The sequence below is a fragment of the Anomaloglossus baeobatrachus genome, unplaced genomic scaffold, assembly GCF_048569485.1.
Source record: "Anomaloglossus baeobatrachus isolate aAnoBae1 unplaced genomic scaffold, aAnoBae1.hap1 Scaffold_839, whole genome shotgun sequence".
NCBI classification, from domain to species: domain Eukaryota; kingdom Metazoa; phylum Chordata; class Amphibia; order Anura; family Aromobatidae; genus Anomaloglossus; species Anomaloglossus baeobatrachus.
Window position 1 is genome coordinate 51928 of NW_027445227.1, and position 23539 is coordinate 75466.

The 23539-nt window shown below is 46.5% G+C and overlaps 15 non-coding genes and 1 pseudogene across 15 annotated transcripts; all 16 read right to left on the reverse strand.

The window, feature by feature from the left end:
• Positions 1-292: 292 nt before the first annotated feature.
• Positions 293-483, reverse strand: LOC142288526 (U2 spliceosomal RNA). Its single transcript, XR_012749289.1, has one exon. It is a non-coding gene; the product is annotated as a U2 spliceosomal RNA (small nuclear RNA).
• Positions 484-1870: 1387 nt separating this feature from the next.
• LOC142288527 (U2 spliceosomal RNA) lies at positions 1871-2061 on the reverse strand. The gene has a single exon (XR_012749290.1). It is a non-coding gene; the product is annotated as a U2 spliceosomal RNA (small nuclear RNA).
• A 1387-nt stretch (positions 2062-3448) lies between these two features.
• Positions 3449-3639, reverse strand: LOC142288529 (U2 spliceosomal RNA). Its single transcript, XR_012749292.1, has one exon. It is a non-coding gene; the product is annotated as a U2 spliceosomal RNA (small nuclear RNA).
• A 1387-nt stretch (positions 3640-5026) lies between these two features.
• On the reverse strand, positions 5027-5217 carry LOC142288530 (U2 spliceosomal RNA). The gene has a single exon (XR_012749293.1). It is a non-coding gene; the product is annotated as a U2 spliceosomal RNA (small nuclear RNA).
• Positions 5218-6604: 1387 nt separating this feature from the next.
• LOC142288531 (U2 spliceosomal RNA) lies at positions 6605-6795 on the reverse strand. Its single transcript, XR_012749294.1, has one exon. It is a non-coding gene; the product is annotated as a U2 spliceosomal RNA (small nuclear RNA).
• A 1387-nt stretch (positions 6796-8182) lies between these two features.
• Positions 8183-8373, reverse strand: LOC142288532 (U2 spliceosomal RNA). Its single transcript, XR_012749295.1, has one exon. It is a non-coding gene; the product is annotated as a U2 spliceosomal RNA (small nuclear RNA).
• Positions 8374-9760: 1387 nt separating this feature from the next.
• On the reverse strand, positions 9761-9951 carry LOC142288533 (U2 spliceosomal RNA). Its single transcript, XR_012749296.1, has one exon. It is a non-coding gene; the product is annotated as a U2 spliceosomal RNA (small nuclear RNA).
• Positions 9952-11338: 1387 nt separating this feature from the next.
• On the reverse strand, positions 11339-11534 carry LOC142288544 (U2 spliceosomal RNA). Its single transcript, XR_012749305.1, has one exon. It is a non-coding gene; the product is annotated as a U2 spliceosomal RNA (small nuclear RNA).
• A 345-nt stretch (positions 11535-11879) lies between these two features.
• LOC142288548 (U2 spliceosomal RNA) lies at positions 11880-11951 on the reverse strand (annotated as a pseudogene).
• A 1387-nt stretch (positions 11952-13338) lies between these two features.
• On the reverse strand, positions 13339-13529 carry LOC142288534 (U2 spliceosomal RNA). Its single transcript, XR_012749297.1, has one exon. It is a non-coding gene; the product is annotated as a U2 spliceosomal RNA (small nuclear RNA).
• Positions 13530-14916: 1387 nt separating this feature from the next.
• LOC142288535 (U2 spliceosomal RNA) lies at positions 14917-15107 on the reverse strand. Its single transcript, XR_012749298.1, has one exon. It is a non-coding gene; the product is annotated as a U2 spliceosomal RNA (small nuclear RNA).
• Positions 15108-16494: 1387 nt separating this feature from the next.
• On the reverse strand, positions 16495-16685 carry LOC142288536 (U2 spliceosomal RNA). Its single transcript, XR_012749299.1, has one exon. It is a non-coding gene; the product is annotated as a U2 spliceosomal RNA (small nuclear RNA).
• A 1387-nt stretch (positions 16686-18072) lies between these two features.
• LOC142288537 (U2 spliceosomal RNA) lies at positions 18073-18263 on the reverse strand. The gene has a single exon (XR_012749300.1). It is a non-coding gene; the product is annotated as a U2 spliceosomal RNA (small nuclear RNA).
• Positions 18264-19650: 1387 nt separating this feature from the next.
• Positions 19651-19841, reverse strand: LOC142288539 (U2 spliceosomal RNA). Its single transcript, XR_012749301.1, has one exon. It is a non-coding gene; the product is annotated as a U2 spliceosomal RNA (small nuclear RNA).
• A 1387-nt stretch (positions 19842-21228) lies between these two features.
• LOC142288541 (U2 spliceosomal RNA) lies at positions 21229-21419 on the reverse strand. The gene has a single exon (XR_012749303.1). It is a non-coding gene; the product is annotated as a U2 spliceosomal RNA (small nuclear RNA).
• Positions 21420-22806: 1387 nt separating this feature from the next.
• On the reverse strand, positions 22807-22997 carry LOC142288542 (U2 spliceosomal RNA). The gene has a single exon (XR_012749304.1). It is a non-coding gene; the product is annotated as a U2 spliceosomal RNA (small nuclear RNA).
• Between the last annotated feature and the right edge of the window lie 542 nt (positions 22998-23539).

The window sequence follows — 23539 nt, forward strand, 5'->3', positions numbered from 1 at the left end:
TCCACTTTGTCCAAAAGGGATCTATTCCATTCAATTGCAAATGATCTAGATAAGACAGAGAACTGCAGCACGGGGACATAGCCGAGTTGGTCAGGTTGAGTGGTGATGAGTTTGCTATTTGGATGAATAAAGAAAGTCAAAAGTGTGAAAGATAAAAAACAAAAGGAGGAAGTGTGAAAAGTGAATGGGCCAAATTGAGGTGCATATGAAGACGTATGCTTTCTTCCAATTCATTAAATCGGGCTAATATGAATCAGGTGAATTGAGTTCTGCTTTTGGAAACTGGGTTAAGAAGGGGTGCACCGTTCCTGGAGGTACTGCAATACCAGGTCAATGCGTGGAGTGGACAGAGCAAGCTCTTTTTCCATCTCCCTGTTCTAAAAATCCATTTAATATATGGTCCCCAGATAGGGGACGTATCAGATATTAAACTGATAAGAACAGATACTACACTTGATCTTAGCCAAAAGGCCGAGAAGCGATAACCAGAATTGGTTTGGGCCTCGAGTGGCACCCTGGCCTATGCCGGACACATCTTAGGGAGAGAGAGCGAGAGGGAGACAAACCCACGCCTACACAAGACATTTTGTCACCCAAGCCAACCCTTGAAAAGGCTGCTTTGCAGAGCCAAAACAAGAAGAATGGTGCGTTTTGCAGCCGCCGCCCACTGCAATGAATCTGAATAACTCCTCCTTTAGGGCGCAAGCAACTCCCCTCCCCCTTGCAGTCTTTCCAATTCACGATACAAAAAGACGGACAGGACAGGTTGCCTGACTTTCCGTCACTGCCACCCTTTGCCATCCTTACCCGTAGAAAGCCCTTTCATCATCCCCAAACCCTAATCTTTTCCCTTTCCTTCCCAGCCCCCAAACCCTGCCCTCTGTACCTTTCTCACCACCCGCTTCCCTTCTCCTGTCATCCCCCTACCACCCGGGAAAAAAAGAGATTGCCCCCTCCTTCCACTAGCCCACCCTCCCACCCAAAGAACAACTTCTTCTGCGCAGCTTGTTTTCTAGGCAGCAGCGCTATTGTGATGTCATCGGGGGGCATTGTGACAAGCCGCCAGTGTTCCGTCTCTTCATGTTGTGCACAGTTCAAACGGAAAATACATCAACAGGCAGACTACAGAAAAGCTTACTATCAAAGGTTAGAGGGGGGCTTTCTCAGAGGGCTTTTTACAGTTTTTCTATTCCCAATTAGCCGTTTAAGTGTACTTATTGAAAGTAGTAATTCTTTCATAGGCCGCCCTTTCTTAGTATTTGACGTTCCTTATATTGCGGTATGAGGCTTCGCAGTAGGTTGCAAACATTCATCACCCATGACTGTCCCCAATTGAGCTCAGAAGCTCAATGTCTATCATGACCTCTCTTTTAGAATGTCCAAGAGCAAGCAAACTATTCCTCCAGGAGAGGGCGCCAACAGACTACTAAAGAGATCATCATTACTCAAAGAAAACCCCAAAAACCAATGCATGATAGGAATAAACAGGTAACTTTCTTTGGAGTGGAAGCGGAGAGATCGCACCAGATGCCAATTCTAGATGTTATCACACCTGTGGTCACTGCAGCAGCAGGTGAATCCACTTTGTCCAAAAGGGATCTATTCCATTCAATTGCAAATGATCTAGATAAGACAGAGAACTGCAGCACGGGGACATAGCCGAGTTGGTCAGGTTGAGTGGTGATGAGTTTGCTATTTGGATGAATAAAGAAAGTCAAAAGTGTGAAAGATAAAAAACAAAAGGAGGAAGTGTGAAAAGTGAATGGGCCAAATTGAGGTGCATATGAAGACGTATGCTTTCTTCCAATTCATTAAATCGGGCTAATATGAATCAGGTGAATTGAGTTCTGCTTTTGGAAACTGGGTTAAGAAGGGGTGCACCGTTCCTGGAGGTACTGCAATACCAGGTCAATGCGTGGAGTGGACAGAGCAAGCTCTTTTTCCATCTCCCTGTTCTAAAAATCCATTTAATATATGGTCCCCAGATAGGGGACGTATCAGATATTAAACTGATAAGAACAGATACTACACTTGATCTTAGCCAAAAGGCCGAGAAGCGATAACCAGAATTGGTTTGGGCCTCGAGTGGCACCCTGGCCTATGCCGGACACATCTTAGGGAGAGAGAGCGAGAGGGAGACAAACCCACGCCTACACAAGACATTTTGTCACCCAAGCCAACCCTTGAAAAGGCTGCTTTGCAGAGCCAAAACAAGAAGAATGGTGCGTTTTGCAGCCGCCGCCCACTGCAATGAATCTGAATAACTCCTCCTTTAGGGCGCAAGCAACTCCCCTCCCCCTTGCAGTCTTTCCAATTCACGATACAAAAAGACGGACAGGACAGGTTGCCTGACTTTCCGTCACTGCCACCCTTTGCCATCCTTACCCGTAGAAAGCCCTTTCATCATCCCCAAACCCTAATCTTTTCCCTTTCCTTCCCAGCCCCCAAACCCTGCCCTCTGTACCTTTCTCACCACCCGCTTCCCTTCTCCTGTCATCCCCCTACCACCCGGGAAAAAAAGAGATTGCCCCCTCCTTCCACTAGCCCACCCTCCCACCCAAAGAACAACTTCTTCTGCGCAGCTTGTTTTCTAGGCAGCAGCGCTATTGTGATGTCATCGGGGGGCATTGTGACAAGCCGCCAGTGTTCCGTCTCTTCATGTTGTGCACAGTTCAAACGGAAAATACATCAACAGGCAGACTACAGAAAAGCTTACTATCAAAGGTTAGAGGGGGGCTTTCTCAGAGGGCTTTTTACAGTTTTTCTATTCCCAATTAGCCGTTTAAGTGTACTTATTGAAAGTAGTAATTCTTTCATAGGCCGCCCTTTCTTAGTATTTGACGTTCCTTATATTGCGGTATGAGGCTTCGCAGTAGGTTGCAAACATTCATCACCCATGACTGTCCCCAATTGAGCTCAGAAGCTCAATGTCTATCATGACCTCTCTTTTAGAATGTCCAAGAGCAAGCAAACTATTCCTCCAGGAGAGGGCGCCAACAGACTACTAAAGAGATCATCATTACTCAAAGAAAACCCCAAAAACCAATGCATGATAGGAATAAACAGGTAACTTTCTTTGGAGTGGAAGCGGAGAGATCGCACCAGATGCCAATTCTAGATGTTATCACACCTGTGGTCACTGCAGCAGCAGGTGAATCCACTTTGTCCAAAAGGGATCTATTCCATTCAATTGCAAATGATCTAGATAAGACAGAGAACTGCAGCACGGGGACATAGCCGAGTTGGTCAGGTTGAGTGGTGATGAGTTTGCTATTTGGATGAATAAAGAAAGTCAAAAGTGTGAAAGATAAAAAACAAAAGGAGGAAGTGTGAAAAGTGAATGGGCCAAATTGAGGTGCATATGAAGACGTATGCTTTCTTCCAATTCATTAAATCGGGCTAATATGAATCAGGTGAATTGAGTTCTGCTTTTGGAAACTGGGTTAAGAAGGGGTGCACCGTTCCTGGAGGTACTGCAATACCAGGTCAATGCGTGGAGTGGACAGAGCAAGCTCTTTTTCCATCTCCCTGTTCTAAAAATCCATTTAATATATGGTCCCCAGATAGGGGACGTATCAGATATTAAACTGATAAGAACAGATACTACACTTGATCTTAGCCAAAAGGCCGAGAAGCGATAACCAGAATTGGTTTGGGCCTCGAGTGGCACCCTGGCCTATGCCGGACACATCTTAGGGAGAGAGAGCGAGAGGGAGACAAACCCACGCCTACACAAGACATTTTGTCACCCAAGCCAACCCTTGAAAAGGCTGCTTTGCAGAGCCAAAACAAGAAGAATGGTGCGTTTTGCAGCCGCCGCCCACTGCAATGAATCTGAATAACTCCTCCTTTAGGGCGCAAGCAACTCCCCTCCCCCTTGCAGTCTTTCCAATTCACGATACAAAAAGACGGACAGGACAGGTTGCCTGACTTTCCGTCACTGCCACCCTTTGCCATCCTTACCCGTAGAAAGCCCTTTCATCATCCCCAAACCCTAATCTTTTCCCTTTCCTTCCCAGCCCCCAAACCCTGCCCTCTGTACCTTTCTCACCACCCGCTTCCCTTCTCCTGTCATCCCCCTACCACCCGGGAAAAAAAGAGATTGCCCCCTCCTTCCACTAGCCCACCCTCCCACCCAAAGAACAACTTCTTCTGCGCAGCTTGTTTTCTAGGCAGCAGCGCTATTGTGATGTCATCGGGGGGCATTGTGACAAGCCGCCAGTGTTCCGTCTCTTCATGTTGTGCACAGTTCAAACGGAAAATACATCAACAGGCAGACTACAGAAAAGCTTACTATCAAAGGTTAGAGGGGGGCTTTCTCAGAGGGCTTTTTACAGTTTTTCTATTCCCAATTAGCCGTTTAAGTGTACTTATTGAAAGTAGTAATTCTTTCATAGGCCGCCCTTTCTTAGTATTTGACGTTCCTTATATTGCGGTATGAGGCTTCGCAGTAGGTTGCAAACATTCATCACCCATGACTGTCCCCAATTGAGCTCAGAAGCTCAATGTCTATCATGACCTCTCTTTTAGAATGTCCAAGAGCAAGCAAACTATTCCTCCAGGAGAGGGCGCCAACAGACTACTAAAGAGATCATCATTACTCAAAGAAAACCCCAAAAACCAATGCATGATAGGAATAAACAGGTAACTTTCTTTGGAGTGGAAGCGGAGAGATCGCACCAGATGCCAATTCTAGATGTTATCACACCTGTGGTCACTGCAGCAGCAGGTGAATCCACTTTGTCCAAAAGGGATCTATTCCATTCAATTGCAAATGATCTAGATAAGACAGAGAACTGCAGCACGGGGACATAGCCGAGTTGGTCAGGTTGAGTGGTGATGAGTTTGCTATTTGGATGAATAAAGAAAGTCAAAAGTGTGAAAGATAAAAAACAAAAGGAGGAAGTGTGAAAAGTGAATGGGCCAAATTGAGGTGCATATGAAGACGTATGCTTTCTTCCAATTCATTAAATCGGGCTAATATGAATCAGGTGAATTGAGTTCTGCTTTTGGAAACTGGGTTAAGAAGGGGTGCACCGTTCCTGGAGGTACTGCAATACCAGGTCAATGCGTGGAGTGGACAGAGCAAGCTCTTTTTCCATCTCCCTGTTCTAAAAATCCATTTAATATATGGTCCCCAGATAGGGGACGTATCAGATATTAAACTGATAAGAACAGATACTACACTTGATCTTAGCCAAAAGGCCGAGAAGCGATAACCAGAATTGGTTTGGGCCTCGAGTGGCACCCTGGCCTATGCCGGACACATCTTAGGGAGAGAGAGCGAGAGGGAGACAAACCCACGCCTACACAAGACATTTTGTCACCCAAGCCAACCCTTGAAAAGGCTGCTTTGCAGAGCCAAAACAAGAAGAATGGTGCGTTTTGCAGCCGCCGCCCACTGCAATGAATCTGAATAACTCCTCCTTTAGGGCGCAAGCAACTCCCCTCCCCCTTGCAGTCTTTCCAATTCACGATACAAAAAGACGGACAGGACAGGTTGCCTGACTTTCCGTCACTGCCACCCTTTGCCATCCTTACCCGTAGAAAGCCCTTTCATCATCCCCAAACCCTAATCTTTTCCCTTTCCTTCCCAGCCCCCAAACCCTGCCCTCTGTACCTTTCTCACCACCCGCTTCCCTTCTCCTGTCATCCCCCTACCACCCGGGAAAAAAAGAGATTGCCCCCTCCTTCCACTAGCCCACCCTCCCACCCAAAGAACAACTTCTTCTGCGCAGCTTGTTTTCTAGGCAGCAGCGCTATTGTGATGTCATCGGGGGGCATTGTGACAAGCCGCCAGTGTTCCGTCTCTTCATGTTGTGCACAGTTCAAACGGAAAATACATCAACAGGCAGACTACAGAAAAGCTTACTATCAAAGGTTAGAGGGGGGCTTTCTCAGAGGGCTTTTTACAGTTTTTCTATTCCCAATTAGCCGTTTAAGTGTACTTATTGAAAGTAGTAATTCTTTCATAGGCCGCCCTTTCTTAGTATTTGACGTTCCTTATATTGCGGTATGAGGCTTCGCAGTAGGTTGCAAACATTCATCACCCATGACTGTCCCCAATTGAGCTCAGAAGCTCAATGTCTATCATGACCTCTCTTTTAGAATGTCCAAGAGCAAGCAAACTATTCCTCCAGGAGAGGGCGCCAACAGACTACTAAAGAGATCATCATTACTCAAAGAAAACCCCAAAAACCAATGCATGATAGGAATAAACAGGTAACTTTCTTTGGAGTGGAAGCGGAGAGATCGCACCAGATGCCAATTCTAGATGTTATCACACCTGTGGTCACTGCAGCAGCAGGTGAATCCACTTTGTCCAAAAGGGATCTATTCCATTCAATTGCAAATGATCTAGATAAGACAGAGAACTGCAGCACGGGGACATAGCCGAGTTGGTCAGGTTGAGTGGTGATGAGTTTGCTATTTGGATGAATAAAGAAAGTCAAAAGTGTGAAAGATAAAAAACAAAAGGAGGAAGTGTGAAAAGTGAATGGGCCAAATTGAGGTGCATATGAAGACGTATGCTTTCTTCCAATTCATTAAATCGGGCTAATATGAATCAGGTGAATTGAGTTCTGCTTTTGGAAACTGGGTTAAGAAGGGGTGCACCGTTCCTGGAGGTACTGCAATACCAGGTCAATGCGTGGAGTGGACAGAGCAAGCTCTTTTTCCATCTCCCTGTTCTAAAAATCCATTTAATATATGGTCCCCAGATAGGGGACGTATCAGATATTAAACTGATAAGAACAGATACTACACTTGATCTTAGCCAAAAGGCCGAGAAGCGATAACCAGAATTGGTTTGGGCCTCGAGTGGCACCCTGGCCTATGCCGGACACATCTTAGGGAGAGAGAGCGAGAGGGAGACAAACCCACGCCTACACAAGACATTTTGTCACCCAAGCCAACCCTTGAAAAGGCTGCTTTGCAGAGCCAAAACAAGAAGAATGGTGCGTTTTGCAGCCGCCGCCCACTGCAATGAATCTGAATAACTCCTCCTTTAGGGCGCAAGCAACTCCCCTCCCCCTTGCAGTCTTTCCAATTCACGATACAAAAAGACGGACAGGACAGGTTGCCTGACTTTCCGTCACTGCCACCCTTTGCCATCCTTACCCGTAGAAAGCCCTTTCATCATCCCCAAACCCTAATCTTTTCCCTTTCCTTCCCAGCCCCCAAACCCTGCCCTCTGTACCTTTCTCACCACCCGCTTCCCTTCTCCTGTCATCCCCCTACCACCCGGGAAAAAAAGAGATTGCCCCCTCCTTCCACTAGCCCACCCTCCCACCCAAAGAACAACTTCTTCTGCGCAGCTTGTTTTCTAGGCAGCAGCGCTATTGTGATGTCATCGGGGGGCATTGTGACAAGCCGCCAGTGTTCCGTCTCTTCATGTTGTGCACAGTTCAAACGGAAAATACATCAACAGGCAGACTACAGAAAAGCTTACTATCAAAGGTTAGAGGGGGGCTTTCTCAGAGGGCTTTTTACAGTTTTTCTATTCCCAATTAGCCGTTTAAGTGTACTTATTGAAAGTAGTAATTCTTTCATAGGCCGCCCTTTCTTAGTATTTGACGTTCCTTATATTGCGGTATGAGGCTTCGCAGTAGGTTGCAAACATTCATCACCCATGACTGTCCCCAATTGAGCTCAGAAGCTCAATGTCTATCATGACCTCTCTTTTAGAATGTCCAAGAGCAAGCAAACTATTCCTCCAGGAGAGGGCGCCAACAGACTACTAAAGAGATCATCATTACTCAAAGAAAACCCCAAAAACCAATGCATGATAGGAATAAACAGGTAACTTTCTTTGGAGTGGAAGCGGAGAGATCGCACCAGATGCCAATTCTAGATGTTATCACACCTGTGGTCACTGCAGCAGCAGGTGAATCCACTTTGTCCAAAAGGGATCTATTCCATTCAATTGCAAATGATCTAGATAAGACAGAGAACTGCAGCACGGGGACATAGCCGAGTTGGTCAGGTTGAGTGGTGATGAGTTTGCTATTTGGATGAATAAAGAAAGTCAAAAGTGTGAAAGATAAAAAACAAAAGGAGGAAGTGTGAAAAGTGAATGGGCCAAATTGAGGTGCATATGAAGACGTATGCTTTCTTCCAATTCATTAAATCGGGCTAATATGAATCAGGTGAATTGAGTTCTGCTTTTGGAAACTGGGTTAAGAAGGGGTGCACCGTTCCTGGAGGTACTGCAATACCAGGTCAATGCGTGGAGTGGACAGAGCAAGCTCTTTTTCCATCTCCCTGTTCTAAAAATCCATTTAATATATGGTCCCCAGATAGGGGACGTATCAGATATTAAACTGATAAGAACAGATACTACACTTGATCTTAGCCAAAAGGCCGAGAAGCGATAACCAGAATTGGTTTGGGCCTCGAGTGGCACCCTGGCCTATGCCGGACACATCTTAGGGAGAGAGAGCGAGAGGGAGACAAACCCACGCCTACACAAGACATTTTGTCACCCAAGCCAACCCTTGAAAAGGCTGCTTTGCAGAGCCAAAACAAGAAGAATGGTGCGTTTTGCAGCCGCCGCCCACTGCAATGAATCTGAATAACTCCTCCTTTAGGGCGCAAGCAACTCCCCTCCCCCTTGCAGTCTTTCCAATTCACGATACAAAAAGACGGACAGGACAGGTTGCCTGACTTTCCGTCACTGCCACCCTTTGCCATCCTTACCCGTAGAAAGCCCTTTCATCATCCCCAAACCCTAATCTTTTCCCTTTCCTTCCCAGCCCCCAAACCCTGCCCTCTGTACCTTTCTCACCACCCGCTTCCCTTCTCCTGTCATCCCCCTACCACCCGGGAAAAAAAGAGATTGCCCCCTCCTTCCACTAGCCCACCCTCCCACCCAAAGAACAACTTCTTCTGCGCAGCTTGTTTTCTAGGCAGCAGCGCTATTGTGATGTCATCGGGGGGCATTGTGACAAGCCGCCAGTGTTCCGTCTCTTCATGTTGTGCACAGTTCAAACGGAAAATACATCAACAGGCAGACTACAGAAAAGCTTACTATCAAAGGTTAGAGGGGGGCTTTCTCAGAGGGCTTTTTACAGTTTTTCTATTCCCAATTAGCCGTTTAAGTGTACTTATTGAAAGTAGTAATTCTTTCATAGGCCGCCCTTTCTTAGTATTTGACGTTCCTTATATTGCGGTATGAGGCTTCGCAGTAGGTTGCAAACATTCATCACCCATGACTGTCCCCAATTGAGCTCAGAAGCTCAATGTCTATCATGACCTCTCTTTTAGAATGTCCAAGAGCAAGCAAACTATTCCTCCAGGAGAGGGCGCCAACAGACTACTAAAGAGATCATCATTACTCAAAGAAAACCCCAAAAACCAATGCATGATAGGAATAAACAGGTAACTTTCTTTGGAGTGGAAGCGGAGAGATCGCACCAGATGCCAATTCTAGATGTTATCACACCTGTGGTCACTGCAGCAGCAGGTGAATCCACTTTGTCCAAAAGGGATCTATTCCATTCAATTGCAAATGATCTAGATAAGACAGAGAACTGCAGCACGGGGACATAGCCGAGTTGGTCAGGTTGAGTGGTGATGAGTTTGCTATTTGGATGAATAAAGAAAGTCAAAAGTGTGAAAGATAAAAAACAAAAGGAGGAAGTGTGAAAAGTGAATGGGCCAAATTGAGGTGCATATGAAGACGTATGCTTTCTTCCAATTCATTAAATCGGGCTAATATGAATCAGGTGAATTGAGTTCTGCTTTTGGAAACTGGGTTAAGAAGGGGTGCACCGTTCCTGGAGGTACTGCAATACCAGGTCAATGCGTGGAGTGGACAGAGCAAGCTCTTTTTCCATCTCCCTGTTCTAAAAATCCATTTAATATATGGTCCCCAGATAGGGGACGTATCAGATATTAAACTGATAAGAACAGATACTACACTTGATCTTAGCCAAAAGGCCGAGAAGCGATAACCAGAATTGGTTTGGGCCTCGAGTGGCACCCTGGCCTATGCCGGACACATCTTAGGGAGAGAGAGCGAGAGGGAGACAAACCCACGCCTACACAAGACATTTTGTCACCCAAGCCAACCCTTGAAAAGGCTGCTTTGCAGAGCCAAAACAAGAAGAATGGTGCGTTTTGCAGCCGCCGCCCACTGCAATGAATCTGAATAACTCCTCCTTTAGGGCGCAAGCAACTCCCCTCCCCCTTGCAGTCTTTCCAATTCACGATACAAAAAGACGGACAGGACAGGTTGCCTGACTTTCCGTCACTGCCACCCTTTGCCATCCTTACCCGTAGAAAGCCCTTTCATCATCCCCAAACCCTAATCTTTTCCCTTTCCTTCCCAGCCCCCAAACCCTGCCCTCTGTACCTTTCTCACCACCCGCTTCCCTTCTCCTGTCATCCCCCTACCACCCGGGAAAAAAAGAGATTGCCCCCTCCTTCCACTAGCCCACCCTCCCACCCAAAGAACAACTTCTTCTGCGCAGCTTGTTTTCTAGGCAGCAGCGCTATTGTGATGTCATCGGGGGGCATTGTGACAAGCCGCCAGTGTTCCGTCTCTTCATGTTGTGCACAGTTCAAACGGAAAATACATCAACAGGCAGACTACAGAAAAGCTTACTATCAAAGGTTAGAGGGGGGCTTTCTCAGAGGGCTTTTTACAGTTTTTCTATTCCCAATTAGCCGTTTAAGTGTACTTATTGAAAGTAGTAATTCTTTCATAGGCCGCCCTTTCTTAGTATTTGACGTTCCTTATATTGCGGTATGAGGCTTCGCAGTAGGTTGCAAACATTCATCACCCATGACTGTCCCCAATTGAGCTCAGAAGCTCAATGTCTATCATGACCTCTCTTTTAGAATGTCCAAGAGCAAGCAAACTATTCCTCCAGGAGAGGGCGCCAACAGACTACTAAAGAGATCATCATTACTCAAAGAAAACCCCAAAAACCAATGCATGATAGGAATAAACAGGTAACTTTCTTTGGAGTGGAAGCGGAGAGATCGCACCAGATGCCAATTCTAGATGTTATCACACCTGTGGTCACTGCAGCAGCAGGTGAATCCACTTTGTCCAAAAGGGATCTATTCCATTCAATTGCAAATGATCTAGATAAGACAGAGAACTGCAGCACGGGGACATAGCCGAGTTGGTCAGGTTGAGTGGTGATGAGTTTGCTATTTGGATGAATAAAGAAAGTCAAAAGTGTGAAAGATAAAAAACAAAAGGAGGAAGTGTGAAAAGTGAATGGGCCAAATTGAGGTGCATATGAAGACGTATGCTTTCTTCCAATTCATTAAATCGGGCTAATATGAATCAGGTGAATTGAGTTCTGCTTTTGGAAACTGGGTTAAGAAGGGGTGCACCGTTCCTGGAGGTACTGCAATACCAGGTCAATGCGTGGAGTGGACAGAGCAAGCTCTTTTTCCATCTCCCTGTTCTAAAAATCCATTTAATATATGGTCCCCAGATAGGGGACGTATCAGATATTAAACTGATAAGAACAGATTTTGATTTAATGAAGCTTTCCAAAGCACCACAAAAAATGTATGACCGAAGTCACACCAAAAACAGTGCAAAGGCTAGGATTCGTGTGGACCCCACCGTGAGGAGAGGGTCCCCAAAAATCAACCCCGTCCCTCCGAGCCAGAAGGCCACAGCAAGGGTCAGGGATCTTCAGTGCTCCCCCAAGCCGAAGCCTGGTTGAGCCTTGTCGTTGCTCCCAGCGTCCACCCAGGCATCTTACCCAAGTGGAGTAGAGAGCTACTAGTTGATGGTTTCGCAGCCGAAACTGCCCGGACCGTCAACCGGTGTTGGTTTCTCAGCCCAAGGCTAACCGGACCTCCAACCGGGTGTTGGTTTCTCAGCCGAAGCTGACCCAGACCTCCAACCGGGTGTTGGTTTCTCAGCCGAAGCTGACCCGGACCAGATACTACACTTGATCTTAGCCAAAAGGCCGAGAAGCGATAACCAGAATTGGTTTGGGCCTCGAGTGGCACCCTGGCCTATGCCGGACACATCTTAGGGAGAGAGAGCGAGAGGGAGACAAACCCACGCCTACACAAGACATTTTGTCACCCAAGCCAACCCTTGAAAAGGCTGCTTTGCAGAGCCAAAACAAGAAGAATGGTGCGTTTTGCAGCCGCCGCCCACTGCAATGAATCTGAATAACTCCTCCTTTAGGGCGCAAGCAACTCCCCTCCCCCTTGCAGTCTTTCCAATTCACGATACAAAAAGACGGACAGGACAGGTTGCCTGACTTTCCGTCACTGCCACCCTTTGCCATCCTTACCCGTAGAAAGCCCTTTCATCATCCCCAAACCCTAATCTTTTCCCTTTCCTTCCCAGCCCCCAAACCCTGCCCTCTGTACCTTTCTCACCACCCGCTTCCCTTCTCCTGTCATCCCCCTACCACCCGGGAAAAAAAGAGATTGCCCCCTCCTTCCACTAGCCCACCCTCCCACCCAAAGAACAACTTCTTCTGCGCAGCTTGTTTTCTAGGCAGCAGCGCTATTGTGATGTCATCGGGGGGCATTGTGACAAGCCGCCAGTGTTCCGTCTCTTCATGTTGTGCACAGTTCAAACGGAAAATACATCAACAGGCAGACTACAGAAAAGCTTACTATCAAAGGTTAGAGGGGGGCTTTCTCAGAGGGCTTTTTACAGTTTTTCTATTCCCAATTAGCCGTTTAAGTGTACTTATTGAAAGTAGTAATTCTTTCATAGGCCGCCCTTTCTTAGTATTTGACGTTCCTTATATTGCGGTATGAGGCTTCGCAGTAGGTTGCAAACATTCATCACCCATGACTGTCCCCAATTGAGCTCAGAAGCTCAATGTCTATCATGACCTCTCTTTTAGAATGTCCAAGAGCAAGCAAACTATTCCTCCAGGAGAGGGCGCCAACAGACTACTAAAGAGATCATCATTACTCAAAGAAAACCCCAAAAACCAATGCATGATAGGAATAAACAGGTAACTTTCTTTGGAGTGGAAGCGGAGAGATCGCACCAGATGCCAATTCTAGATGTTATCACACCTGTGGTCACTGCAGCAGCAGGTGAATCCACTTTGTCCAAAAGGGATCTATTCCATTCAATTGCAAATGATCTAGATAAGACAGAGAACTGCAGCACGGGGACATAGCCGAGTTGGTCAGGTTGAGTGGTGATGAGTTTGCTATTTGGATGAATAAAGAAAGTCAAAAGTGTGAAAGATAAAAAACAAAAGGAGGAAGTGTGAAAAGTGAATGGGCCAAATTGAGGTGCATATGAAGACGTATGCTTTCTTCCAATTCATTAAATCGGGCTAATATGAATCAGGTGAATTGAGTTCTGCTTTTGGAAACTGGGTTAAGAAGGGGTGCACCGTTCCTGGAGGTACTGCAATACCAGGTCAATGCGTGGAGTGGACAGAGCAAGCTCTTTTTCCATCTCCCTGTTCTAAAAATCCATTTAATATATGGTCCCCAGATAGGGGACGTATCAGATATTAAACTGATAAGAACAGATACTACACTTGATCTTAGCCAAAAGGCCGAGAAGCGATAACCAGAATTGGTTTGGGCCTCGAGTGGCACCCTGGCCTATGCCGGACACATCTTAGGGAGAGAGAGCGAGAGGGAGACAAACCCACGCCTACACAAGACATTTTGTCACCCAAGCCAACCCTTGAAAAGGCTGCTTTGCAGAGCCAAAACAAGAAGAATGGTGCGTTTTGCAGCCGCCGCCCACTGCAATGAATCTGAATAACTCCTCCTTTAGGGCGCAAGCAACTCCCCTCCCCCTTGCAGTCTTTCCAATTCACGATACAAAAAGACGGACAGGACAGGTTGCCTGACTTTCCGTCACTGCCACCCTTTGCCATCCTTACCCGTAGAAAGCCCTTTCATCATCCCCAAACCCTAATCTTTTCCCTTTCCTTCCCAGCCCCCAAACCCTGCCCTCTGTACCTTTCTCACCACCCGCTTCCCTTCTCCTGTCATCCCCCTACCACCCGGGAAAAAAAGAGATTGCCCCCTCCTTCCACTAGCCCACCCTCCCACCCAAAGAACAACTTCTTCTGCGCAGCTTGTTTTCTAGGCAGCAGCGCTATTGTGATGTCATCGGGGGGCATTGTGACAAGCCGCCAGTGTTCCGTCTCTTCATGTTGTGCACAGTTCAAACGGAAAATACATCAACAGGCAGACTACAGAAAAGCTTACTATCAAAGGTTAGAGGGGGGCTTTCTCAGAGGGCTTTTTACAGTTTTTCTATTCCCAATTAGCCGTTTAAGTGTACTTATTGAAAGTAGTAATTCTTTCATAGGCCGCCCTTTCTTAGTATTTGACGTTCCTTATATTGCGGTATGAGGCTTCGCAGTAGGTTGCAAACATTCATCACCCATGACTGTCCCCAATTGAGCTCAGAAGCTCAATGTCTATCATGACCTCTCTTTTAGAATGTCCAAGAGCAAGCAAACTATTCCTCCAGGAGAGGGCGCCAACAGACTACTAAAGAGATCATCATTACTCAAAGAAAACCCCAAAAACCAATGCATGATAGGAATAAACAGGTAACTTTCTTTGGAGTGGAAGCGGAGAGATCGCACCAGATGCCAATTCTAGATGTTATCACACCTGTGGTCACTGCAGCAGCAGGTGAATCCACTTTGTCCAAAAGGGATCTATTCCATTCAATTGCAAATGATCTAGATAAGACAGAGAACTGCAGCACGGGGACATAGCCGAGTTGGTCAGGTTGAGTGGTGATGAGTTTGCTATTTGGATGAATAAAGAAAGTCAAAAGTGTGAAAGATAAAAAACAAAAGGAGGAAGTGTGAAAAGTGAATGGGCCAAATTGAGGTGCATATGAAGACGTATGCTTTCTTCCAATTCATTAAATCGGGCTAATATGAATCAGGTGAATTGAGTTCTGCTTTTGGAAACTGGGTTAAGAAGGGGTGCACCGTTCCTGGAGGTACTGCAATACCAGGTCAATGCGTGGAGTGGACAGAGCAAGCTCTTTTTCCATCTCCCTGTTCTAAAAATCCATTTAATATATGGTCCCCAGATAGGGGACGTATCAGATATTAAACTGATAAGAACAGATACTACACTTGATCTTAGCCAAAAGGCCGAGAAGCGATAACCAGAATTGGTTTGGGCCTCGAGTGGCACCCTGGCCTATGCCGGACACATCTTAGGGAGAGAGAGCGAGAGGGAGACAAACCCACGCCTACACAAGACATTTTGTCACCCAAGCCAACCCTTGAAAAGGCTGCTTTGCAGAGCCAAAACAAGAAGAATGGTGCGTTTTGCAGCCGCCGCCCACTGCAATGAATCTGAATAACTCCTCCTTTAGGGCGCAAGCAACTCCCCTCCCCCTTGCAGTCTTTCCAATTCACGATACAAAAAGACGGACAGGACAGGTTGCCTGACTTTCCGTCACTGCCACCCTTTGCCATCCTTACCCGTAGAAAGCCCTTTCATCATCCCCAAACCCTAATCTTTTCCCTTTCCTTCCCAGCCCCCAAACCCTGCCCTCTGTACCTTTCTCACCACCCGCTTCCCTTCTCCTGTCATCCCCCTACCACCCGGGAAAAAAAGAGATTGCCCCCTCCTTCCACTAGCCCACCCTCCCACCCAAAGAACAACTTCTTCTGCGCAGCTTGTTTTCTAGGCAGCAGCGCTATTGTGATGTCATCGGGGGGCATTGTGACAAGCCGCCAGTGTTCCGTCTCTTCATGTTGTGCACAGTTCAAACGGAAAATACATCAACAGGCAGACTACAGAAAAGCTTACTATCAAAGGTTAGAGGGGGGCTTTCTCAGAGGGCTTTTTACAGTTTTTCTATTCCCAATTAGCCGTTTAAGTGTACTTATTGAAAGTAGTAATTCTTTCATAGGCCGCCCTTTCTTAGTATTTGACATTCCTTATATTGCGGTATGAGGCTTCGCAGTAGGTTGCAAACATTCATCACCCATGACTGTCCCCAATTGAGCTCAGAAGCTCAATGTCTATCATGACCTCTCTTTTAGAATGTCCAAGAGCAAGCAAACTATTCCTCCAGGAGAGGGCGCCAACAGACTACTAAAGAGATCATCATTACTCAAAGAAAACCCCAAAAACCAATGCATGATAGGAATAAACAGGTAACTTTCTTTGGAGTGGAAGCGGAGAGATCGCACCAGATGCCAATTCTAGATGTTATCACACCTGTGGTCACTGCAGCAGCAGGTGAATCCACTTTGTCCAAAAGGGATCTATTCCATTCAATTGCAAATGATCTAGATAAGACAGAGAACTGCAGCACGGGGACATAGCCGAGTTGGTCAGGTTGAGTGGTGATGAGTTTGCTATTTGGATGAATAAAGAAAGTCAAAAGTGTGAAAGATAAAAAACAAAAGGAGGAAGTGTGAAAAGTGAATGGGCCAAATTGAGGTGCATATGAAGACGTATGCTTTCTTCCAATTCATTAAATCGGGCTAATATGAATCAGGTGAATTGAGTTCTGCTTTTGGAAACTGGGTTAAGAAGGGGTGCACCGTTCCTGGAGGTACTGCAATACCAGGTCAATGCGTGGAGTGGACAGAGCAAGCTCTTTTTCCATCTCCCTGTTCTAAAAATCCATTTAATATATGGTCCCCAGATAGGGGACGTATCAGATATTAAACTGATAAGAACAGATACTACACTTGATCTTAGCCAAAAGGCCGAGAAGCGATAACCAGAATTGGTTTGGGCCTCGAGTGGCACCCTGGCCTATGCCGGACACATCTTAGGGAGAGAGAGCGAGAGGGAGACAAACCCACGCCTACACAAGACATTTTGTCACCCAAGCCAACCCTTGAAAAGGCTGCTTTGCAGAGCCAAAACAAGAAGAATGGTGCGTTTTGCAGCCGCCGCCCACTGCAATGAATCTGAATAACTCCTCCTTTAGGGCGCAAGCAACTCCCCTCCCCCTTGCAGTCTTTCCAATTCACGATACAAAAAGACGGACAGGACAGGTTGCCTGACTTTCCGTCACTGCCACCCTTTGCCATCCTTACCCGTAGAAAGCCCTTTCATCATCCCCAAACCCTAATCTTTTCCCTTTCCTTCCCAGCCCCCAAACCCTGCCCTCTGTACCTTTCTCACCACCCGCTTCCCTTCTCCTGTCATCCCCCTACCACCCGGGAAAAAAAGAGATTGCCCCCTCCTTCCACTAGCCCACCCTCCCACCCAAAGAACAACTTCTTCTGCGCAGCTTGTTTTCTAGGCAGCAGCGCTATTGTGATGTCATCGGGGGGCATTGTGACAAGCCGCCAGTGTTCCGTCTCTTCATGTTGTGCACAGTTCAAACGGAAAATACATCAACAGGCAGACTACAGAAAAGCTTACTATCAAAGGTTAGAGGGGGGCTTTCTCAGAGGGCTTTTTACAGTTTTTCTATTCCCAATTAGCCGTTTAAGTGTACTTATTGAAAGTAGTAATTCTTTCATAGGCCGCCCTTTCTTAGTATTTGACGTTCCTTATATTGCGGTATGAGGCTTCGCAGTAGGTTGCAAACATTCATCACCCATGACTGTCCCCAATTGAGCTCAGAAGCTCAATGTCTATCATGACCTCTCTTTTAGAATGTCCAAGAGCAAGCAAACTATTCCTCCAGGAGAGGGCGCCAACAGACTACTAAAGAGATCATCATTACTCAAAGAAAACCCCAAAAACCAATGCATGATAGGAATAAACAGGTAACTTTCTTTGGAGTGGAAGCGGAGAGATCGCACCAGATGCCAATTCTAGATGTTATCACACCTGTGGTCACTGCAGCAGCAGGTGAATCCACTTTGTCCAAAAGGGATCTATTCCATTCAATTGCAAATGATCTAGATAAGACAGAGAACTGCAGCACGGGGACATAGCCGAGTTGGTCAGGTTGAGTGGTGATGAGTTTGCTATTTGGATGAATAAAGAAAGTCAAAAGTGTGAAAGATAAAAAACAAAAGGAGGAAGTGTGAAAAGTGAATGGGCCAAATTGAGGTGCATATGAAGACGTATGCTTTCTTCCAATTCATTAAATCGGGCTAATATGAATCAGGTGAATTGAGTTCTGCTTTTGGAAACTGGGTTAAGAAGGGGTGCACCGTTCCTGGAGGTACTGCAATACCAGGTCAATGCGTGGAGTGGACAGAGCAAGCTCTTTTTCCATCTCCCTGTTCTAAAAATCCATTTAATATATGGTCCCCAGATAGGGGACGTATCAGATATTAAACTGATAAGAACAGATACTACACTTGATCTTAGCCAAAAGGCCGAGAAGCGATAACCAGAATTGGTTTGGGCCTCGAGTGGCACCCTGGCCTATGCCGGACACATCTTAGGGAGAGAGAGCGAGAGGGAGACAAACCCACGCCTACACAAGACATTTTGTCACCCAAGCCAACCCTTGAAAAGGCTGCTTTGCAGAGCCAAAACAAGAAGAATGGTGCGTTTTGCAGCCGCCGCCCACTGCAATGAATCTGAATAACTCCTCCTTTAGGGCGCAAGCAACTCCCCTCCCCCTTGCAGTCTTTCCAATTCACGATACAAAAAGACGGACAGGACAGGTTGCCTGACTTTCCGTCACTGCCACCCTTTGCCATCCTTACCCGTAGAAAGCCCTTTCATCATCCCCAAACCCTAATCTTTTCCCTTTCCTTCCCAGCCCCCAAACCCTGCCCTCTGTACCTTTCTCACCACCCGCTTCCCTTCTCCTGTCATCCCCCTACCACCCGGGAAAAAAAGAGATTGCCCCCTCCTTCCACTAGCCCACCCTCCCACCCAAAGAACAACTTCTTCTGCGCAGCTTGTTTTCTAGGCAGCAGCGCTATTGTGATGTCATCGGGGGGCATTGTGACAAGCCGCCAGTGTTCCGTCTCTTCATGTTGTGCACAGTTCAAACGGAAAATACATCAACAGGCAGACTACAGAAAAGCTTACTATCAAAGGTTAGAGGGGGGCTTTCTCAGAGGGCTTTTTACAGTTTTTCTATTCCCAATTAGCCGTTTAAGTGTACTTATTGAAAGTAGTAATTCTTTCATAGGCCGCCCTTTCTTAGTATTTGACGTTCCTTATATTGCGGTATGAGGCTTCGCAGTAGGTTGCAAACATTCATCACCCATGACTGTCCCCAATTGAGCTCAGAAGCTCAATGTCTATCATGACCTCTCTTTTAGAATGTCCAAGAGCAAGCAAACTATTCCTCCAGGAGAGGGCGCCAACAGACTACTAAAGAGATCATCATTACTCAAAGAAAACCCCAAAAACCAATGCATGATAGGAATAAACAGGTAACTTTCTTTGGAGTGGAAGCGGAGAGATCGCACCAGATGCCAATTCTAGATGTTATCACACCTGTGGTCACTGCAGCAGCAGGTGAATCCACTTTGTCCAAAAGGGATCTATTCCATTCAATTGCAAATGATCTAGATAAGACAGAGAACTGCAGCACGGGGACATAGCCGAGTTGGTCAGGTTGAGTGGTGATGAGTTTGCTATTTGGATGAATAAAGAAAGTCAAAAGTGTGAAAGATAAAAAACAAAAGGAGGAAGTGTGAAAAGTGAATGGGCCAAATTGAGGTGCATATGAAGACGTATGCTTTCTTCCAATTCATTAAATCGGGCTAATATGAATCAGGTGAATTGAGTTCTGCTTTTGGAAACTGGGTTAAGAAGGGGTGCACCGTTCCTGGAGGTACTGCAATACCAGGTCAATGCGTGGAGTGGACAGAGCAAGCTCTTTTTCCATCTCCCTGTTCTAAAAATCCATTTAATATATGGTCCCCAGATAGGGGACGTATCAGATATTAAACTGATAAGAACAGATACTACACTTGATCTTAGCCAAAAGGCCGAGAAGCGATAACCAGAATTGGTTTGGGCCTCGAGTGGCACCCTGGCCTATGCCGGACACATCTTAGGGAGAGAGAGCGAGAGGGAGACAAACCCACGCCTACACAAGACATTTTGTCACCCAAGCCAACCCTTGAAAAGGCTGCTTTGCAGAGCCAAAACAAGAAGAATGGTGCGTTTTGCAGCCGCCGCCCACTGCAATGAATCTGAATAACTCCTCCTTTAGGGCGCAAGCAACTCCCCTCCCCCTTGCAGTCTTTCCAATTCACGATACAAAAAGACGGACAGGACAGGTTGCCTGACTTTCCGTCACTGCCACCCTTTGCCATCCTTACCCGTAGAAAGCCCTTTCATCATCCCCAAACCCTAATCTTTTCCCTTTCCTTCCCAGCCCCCAAACCCTGCCCTCTGTACCTTTCTCACCACCCGCTTCCCTTCTCCTGTCATCCCCCTACCACCCGGGAAAAAAAGAGATTGCCCCCTCCTTCCACTAGCCCACCCTCCCACCCAAAGAACAACTTCTTCTGCGCAGCTTGTTTTCTAGGCAGCAGCGCTATTGTGATGTCATCGGGGGGCATTGTGACAAGCCGCCAGTGTTCCGTCTCTTCATGTTGTGCACAGTTCAAACGGAAAATACATCAACAGGCAGACTACAGAAAAGCTTACTATCAAAGGTTAGAGGGGGGCTTTCTCAGAGGGCTTTTTACAGTTTTTCTATTCCCAATTAGCCGTTTAAGTGTACTTATTGAAAGTAGTAATTCTTTCATAGGCCGCCCTTTCTTAGTATTTGACGTTCCTTATATTGCGGTATGAGGCTTCGCAGTAGGTTGCAAACATTCATCACCCATGACTGTCCCCAATTGAGCTCAGAAGCTCAATGTCTATCATGACCTCTCTTTTAGAATGTCCAAGAGCAAGCAAACTATTCCTCCAGGAGAGGGCGCCAACAGACTACTAAAGAGATCATCATTACTCAAAGAAAACCCCAAAAACCAATGCATGATAGGAATAAACAGGTAACTTTCTTTGGAGTGGAAGCGGAGAGATCGCACCAGATGCCAATTCTAGATGTTATCACACCTGTGGTCACTGCAGCAGCAGGTGAATCCACTTTGTCCAAAAGGGATCTATTCCATTCAATTGCAAATGATCTAGATAAGACAGAGAACTGCAGCACGGGGACATAGCCGAGTTGGTCAGGTTGAGTGGTGATGAGTTTGCTATTTGGATGAATAAAGAAAGTCAAAAGTGTGAAAGATAAAAAACAAAAGGAGGAAGTGTGAAAAGTGAATGGGCCAAATTGAGGTGCATATGAAGACGTATGCTTTCTTCCAATTCATTAAATCGGGCTAATATGAATCAGGTGAATTGAGTTCTGCTTTTGGAAACTGGGTTAAGAAGGGGTGCACCGTTCCTGGAGGTACTGCAATACCAGGTCAATGCGTGGAGTGGACAGAGCAAGCTCTTTTTCCATCTCCCTGTTCTAAAAATCCATTTAATATATGGTCCCCAGATAGGGGACGTATCAGATATTAAACTGATAAGAACAGATACTACACTTGATCTTAGCCAAAAGGCCGAGAAGCGATAACCAGAATTGGTTTGGGCCTCGAGTGGCACCCTGGCCTATGCCGGACACATCTTAGGGAGAGAGAGCGAGAGGGAGACAAACCCACGCCTACACAAGACATTTTGTCACCCAAGCCAACCCTTGAAAAGGCTGCTTTGCAGAGCCAAAACAAGAAGAATGGTGCGTTTTGCAGCCGCCGCCCACTGCAATGAATCTGAATAACTCCTCCTTTAGGGCGCAAGCAACTCCCCTCCCCCTTGCAGTCTTTCCAATTCACGATACAAAAAGACGGACAGGACAGGTTGCCTGACTTTCCGTCACTGCCACCCTTTGCCATCCTTACCCGTAGAAAGCCCTTTCATCATCCCCAAACCCTAATCTTTTCCCTTTCCTTCCCAGCCCCCAAACCCTGCCCTCTGTACCTTTCTCACCACCCGCTTCCCTTCTCCTGTCATCCCCCTACCACCCGGGAAAAAAAGAGATTGCCCCCTCCTTCCACTAGCCCACCCTCCCACCCAAAGAACAACTTCTTCTGCGCAGCTTGTTTTCTAGGCAGCAGCGCTATTGTGATGTCATCGGGGGGCATTGTGACAAGCCGCCAGTGTTCCGTCTCTTCATGTTGTGCACAGTTCAAACGGAAAATACATCAACAGGCAGACTACAGAAAAGCTTACTATCAAAGGTTAGAGGGGGGCTTTCTCAGAGGGCTTTTTACAGTTTTTCTATTCCCAATTAGCCGTTTAAGTGTACTTATTGAAAGTAGTAATTCTTTCATAGGCCGCCCTTTCTTAGTATTTGACGTTCCTTATATTGCGGTATGAGGCTTCGCAGTAGGTTGCAAACATTCATCACCCATGACTGTCCCCAATTGAGCTCAGAAGCTCAATGTCTATCATGACCTCTCTTTTAGAATGTCCAAGAGCAAGCAAACTATTCCTCCAGGAGAGGGCGCCAACAGACTACTAAAGAGATCATCATTACTCAAAGAAAACCCCAAAAACCAATGCATGATAGGAATAAACAGGTAACTTTCTTTGGAGTGGAAGCGGAGAGATCGCACCAGATGCCAATTCTAGATGTTATCACACCTGTGGTCACTGCAGCAGCAGGTGAATCCACTTTGTCCAAAAGGGATCTATTCCATTCAATTGCAAATGATCTAGATAAGACAGAGAACTGCAGCACGGGGACATAGCCGAGTTGGTCAGGTTGAGTGGTGATGAGTTTGCTATTTGGATGAATAAAGAAAGTCAAAAGTGTGAAAGATAAAAAACAAAAGGAGGAAGTGTGAAAAGTGAATGGGCCAAATTGAGGTGCATATGAAGACGTATGCTTTCTTCCAATTCATTAAATCGGGCTAATATGAATCAGGTGAATTGAGTTCTGCTTTTGGAAACTGGGTTAAGAAGGGGTGCACCGTTCCTGGAGGTACTGCAATACCAGGTCAATGCGTGGAGTGGACAGAGCAAGCTCTTTTTCCATCTCCCTGTTCTAAAAATCCATTTAATATATGGTCCCCAGATAGGGGACGTATCAGATATTAAACTGATAAGAACAGATACTACACTTGATCTTAGCCAAAAGGCCGAGAAGCGATAACCAGAATTGGTTTGGGCCTCGAGTGGCACCCTGGCCTATGCCGGACACATCTTAGGGAGAGAGAGCGAGAGGGAGACAAACCCACGCCTACACAAGACATTTTGTCACCCAAGCCAACCCTTGAAAAGGCTGCTTTGCAGAGCCAAAACAAGAAGAATGGTGCGTTTTGCAGCCGCCGCCCACTGCAATGAATCTGAATAACTCCTCCTTTAGGGCGCAAGCAACTCCCCTCCCCCTTGCAGTCTTTCCAATTCACGATACAAAAAGACGGACAGGACAGGTTGCCTGACTTTCCGTCACTGCCACCCTTTGCCATCCTTACCCGTAGAAAGCCCTTTCATCATCCCCAAACCCTAATCTTTTCCCTTTCCTTCCCAGCCCCCAAACCCTGCCCTCTGTACCTTTCTCACCACCCGCTTCCCTTCTCCTGTCATCCCCCTACCACCCGGGAAAAAAAGAGATTGCCCCCTCCTTCCACTAGCCCACCCTCCCACCCAAAGAACAACTTCTTCTGCGCAGCTTGTTTTCTAGGCAGCAGCG